The sequence below is a fragment of the Petromyzon marinus genome, chromosome 80, assembly GCF_048934315.1.
Source record: "Petromyzon marinus isolate PM22_M1 ecotype Great Lakes invasive population chromosome 80, UKy_Petmar_22M1.pri1.0, whole genome shotgun sequence".
Classification (NCBI taxonomy): domain Eukaryota; kingdom Metazoa; phylum Chordata; class Hyperoartia; order Petromyzontiformes; family Petromyzontidae; genus Petromyzon; species Petromyzon marinus.
Window position 1 is genome coordinate 10,046,083 of NC_133746.1, and position 4,186 is coordinate 10,050,268.

A 4,186-nucleotide genomic window follows, 5' to 3' on the forward strand; every position below is an offset into this window, starting at 1 on the left:
TACTCCAGCACCTACTCCACCACTTACTCCACCACTTACTCCACCACTTAGTCCACCACCTACTCCACCACTTACTCCAGCACTTACTCCACCGCAAACTCCACCACTTACTCCAGCACTGACTCCACCACTTACACCACCACCTACTCCACCACCTACTCCAGCACCTACTCCAGCACTTACTCCACCACCTACTCCAAGACCTACTCCACCACTTACTCCACCACTTACTCCACCACTTACTCCACACCTACTCCACCACCTACTCCACCACCTACTCCACCACCTACTCCACCACCTACTCCACCACTGACTCCACTGACTCCACCACTTATACCACCACCTACTCCACCACCTACTCCACCAACTTACTCCACCACCTACTCCACCACCTACTCCAGCACCTACTCCAGCACCTACTCCACCACATACTCCAGAACCTACTCCACCACTTAGTCCACCACCTACTCCACCACCGACTCCACCACTTACTCCACCACTTACTCCAGCACTTACTCCACCACCTACTCCAGCACCTACTCCAGCACCTACTCCACCACATACTCCAGAACCTACTCCACCACTTAGTCCACCACCTACTCCACCACCGACTCCACCACTTACTCCACCACTTACTCCAGCACTTACTCCACCACTTACTCCACGACTTACTCGAGCACTTACTCCACCACTTACTCCACCACTTACTCCACTACTTCACCACTTACTCCACCACTTCACCACTTACTCCCCATCCACCACCTCCACCACCTCCCTCCTAGCATCAGGATTGACATGGTGGCTAGGAGATGTTGACTACCTCGCCTGGTGTGCAGGAGGTCGTGGGTTCGATCCCTGCCACTGACGATGCCTGCTGCTGCTGTAGATTTGGAGTCTGCGTCTCTCTCATCATCATCATCACGGTGGCTAGGAGATGTTGACTACCTCGCCTGGTGTGCAGGAGGTCGTGCGTTCAATCCCTGCCACTGACGATGCCTGCTGCTGCTGTAGATTTGGAGTCTGCGTCTTTCTCCCCGTGGTGGTCACTGCGTGGATCGATCTCCGGGTCCTCCGGTTTTTCCCCTCCGCGTTCAGAATCGACGTCACCACGCGTTGTGGACGATTTGGCTGCGGCTGTAAATGTCCACGTGATGCTGCTCAGCCACTTTGATGAGCTGCATCATTATTGGTGGCCAGGCCACTTCTGAAAAAGAACTACAACAGCTCTGGATCTCTGCGTGACTTTATGGGTCTCTGTGTAACTCTATGGATCTCTGTGTAACTGATGGTGGCGGTGATAGTGGTGATGATGGTGGTAATGGTGGCGGTGATGATGGTAATGATGGCAGTGATGATGGTGATGATGGCGGTCATGGCGGTGATGGTGGCGGTGATGGTGATGATGGCGGTGATAGTGGTGATGATGGTGGTAATGGTGGCGGTGATGGTGGTAATGATGGCAGTGATGATGGTGATGATGGCGGTCATGGCGGTGATGGTGGCGGTGATGGTGATGATGGCGGTGATGGTTGTGATGATGGTGATGATGGCAGTGATGGTGGCGGGGATGGTGATGATGGCGGTGATGATGATGATGGCGGTAATGGTTGTAATGATGGTGATGATGGTGGTGATGGTGGCGGGGATGGTGATGATGGCGGTGATGGTTGTGATGATGGTGATGATGGCGGTGATGGTGATGATGGCGGTGATGGTGAACCCAACGTGCGTCTCGCCCCGCAGGTCTGCGCCTACCCAGTGCACCGCTAGACCCGGCTCCCCACCGCCAGTGGCACAACCAACACCACCACCACACCACCACCACCACACCACCACCACACCACCACCACCCTCTAACACCACCACCAACACCACCACCGCCGCCACCACCACTATCACACAACCACCCCCTAACACCACCACCATCATTAACATCCACTAACACCACCGCTAACACCACCAACACTGCCACCAACACCACCACTACCAACACCACCACCACCACCCTCTAACACCGCCAACACCACACAACCACCAACACCACCACCCTCTAACACCGCCAACACCACACAACCACCAACACCACCACCCTCTAACACCGCCAACACCACACAACCACCAACACCACCCTCTAACACCGCCAACACCACGCAACCACCAACACCACCCTCTAACACCGCCACTGCCGCCGCCGCCGCCACCATGCACCAGTGCGACCAGTGCCCGTACAGCACCGACTGCTACGTCAAGTTCAAGCGCCACGCGCTGGGCCACGCCGAGGCGCGGCCGTTCGCGTGCGCCGCCTGCGGCAGGGCCTTCGCCCGCCTCAAGTCGCTGCACGTGCACCGCCGCATCCACACGGAGGACCGCCCCTACCAATGCCCCGCGTGCCCCAAGGCGTTCACGCGCTCCACCACCCTCTACAAGCACCGCAAGATCCACACGGGCGAGAAGCCGTACGCGTGCGGCCTCTGCGCCAAGGCCTTCACCCAGTCGGAGCACCTCGACCGCCACACCCGGGTCCACACGGGCGACCGCCCTTACGCCTGCGCCGTGTGCGCCAAGACGTTCGCGCAGTCGCAGCACCTGCGCTGCCACCAGCGGACGCACACGGGCGACGGCCTCGTCATGTGCGCCCAGTGCGGCAAGGTGCTCACGTCGGCCAAGAGCCTCCGGCTGCACGAGCGCTCGCACGCCAAGGAGCGCCAGCAGCAGCAGCAGCAGCGGCGGCAGTGGCAGCAGTGCGACGGTGACGGAGGGGGGGAGGACGCGGGGGCGGCGGCGGCGACGGCGTCGGCCGCGTCGGCGTCGGCGGCGGCGTCGGCGGCGTCGGCGGCGGCGGCGGCGTCGGCGGCGTCGTCCGCCTCCCCGTCGGCCTCCCGTCGTGCTCCCGGTGCGGCGAGCAGTTCGCGCGGCTCTCGCTGCTGTGGGAGCACCAGCGGGCGCGGGCGTGCGAGCGCCCGCACCGCTGCGCCTTCTGCGGCAAGACGTTCGGCAAGTCGAAGGCGCTCAAGATGCACACGCGCATGCACACGGGCGAGCGCCCGTACGCGTGCCCCGTGTGCGCCAAGGCGTTCACGCGCGCCGCCACCCTCTACAAGCACAAGCGCATCCACGCCGACGAGAAGCCCTTCAAGTGCGCCGTGTGCGCCCGCGCCTTCACCCAGGCCGAGCACCTGCAGCGGCACCGCACGGTGCACACGGGGGAGCGGCCGCACGCCTGCGGCGAGTGCGGCAAGGCCTTCGCCCTGCTCGAGTACCTCCGCTGCCACCAGAAGACGCACGCCGTCGAGGAGCTGCACCTGTGCGCCGAGTGCGGCAAGGTGTTCTCGTCCGTCAAGACGCTGCGCGTGCACAAGCGGCTGCACCTGCGGCGCGCGGCCGGCGGCGGCGGCGGCGGCGGCGGCGGCGGCCGGCGACCGTTCGTGAGGTTCGTCGGCGACGACGACGACGACGACGACGACGGGGAGGAGGAGCGGAGGAGGAGGAGGAGGAAGAGGAGGAGGAGGTGGGGGACGAAGACGACTGCGGCTACGGCGGGCTCAGCTGCACCGAGTGCTGGGAGACGTTCGCCGATTTCGAGCAGCTCCGGGCTCACCAGAGGATTCACACCGGGGAGGCGGTGGCGGTGAAATTCGAGGGAGCCGGCGGTCGCGGCGGCGGCGGCGGCGACGAGGAGAGGGAGGAGGAGGAGGAGGAATTGGCACGGACGCTGCCGTTCATAAAGCAAGAGCCGCCGGACGACCTCGGCTGCGACGCGTGGCCGGGGCTGGCCGCGGCCCGTCAGGACGACTACGGCGGCGGTTACGGCGGCGGAGACAAAGACGACGAGCAGCAGCAGCAGCAGGAGGAGAAAGAGGAGAGGGCGGTTGCCGTCGGCGTCGCCGGCAGGCGGCACGTCCGGCGGCGCGTCAAGCGGGAGAGGGGGAGCCGGGGACGCGCGGCGTGGCGGCCGCCGGCGGCGGTGAAGGTGGAGGCGGACGACGAGGAGGAGGAGGAGGAGGGGAACCGCGGCGTCAAAGTGGAGCGCGAGGAGGTGAACGATGAGGAGGAGGAGGGAAGCCGGTCCGTGGCGCGAGGGCGACGCGGAGTCAACGGTCGCTCCGCGCAGGCGGCTGGAAAACTAGATTATTTTTTTTTACTGCTACGACTACGACACATCCCATCAGCCGCGAGGAAGCCACCG

At 63.3% G+C, this 4,186-nt stretch overlaps 1 pseudogene; it reads left to right on the plus strand.

Annotated features, from left to right (window-relative positions):
- Positions 1–2,092: 2,092 nt before the first annotated feature.
- On the plus strand, positions 2,093–3,711 carry LOC116957669 (uncharacterized; annotated as a pseudogene).
- Positions 3,712–4,186: the final 475 nt, after the last annotated feature.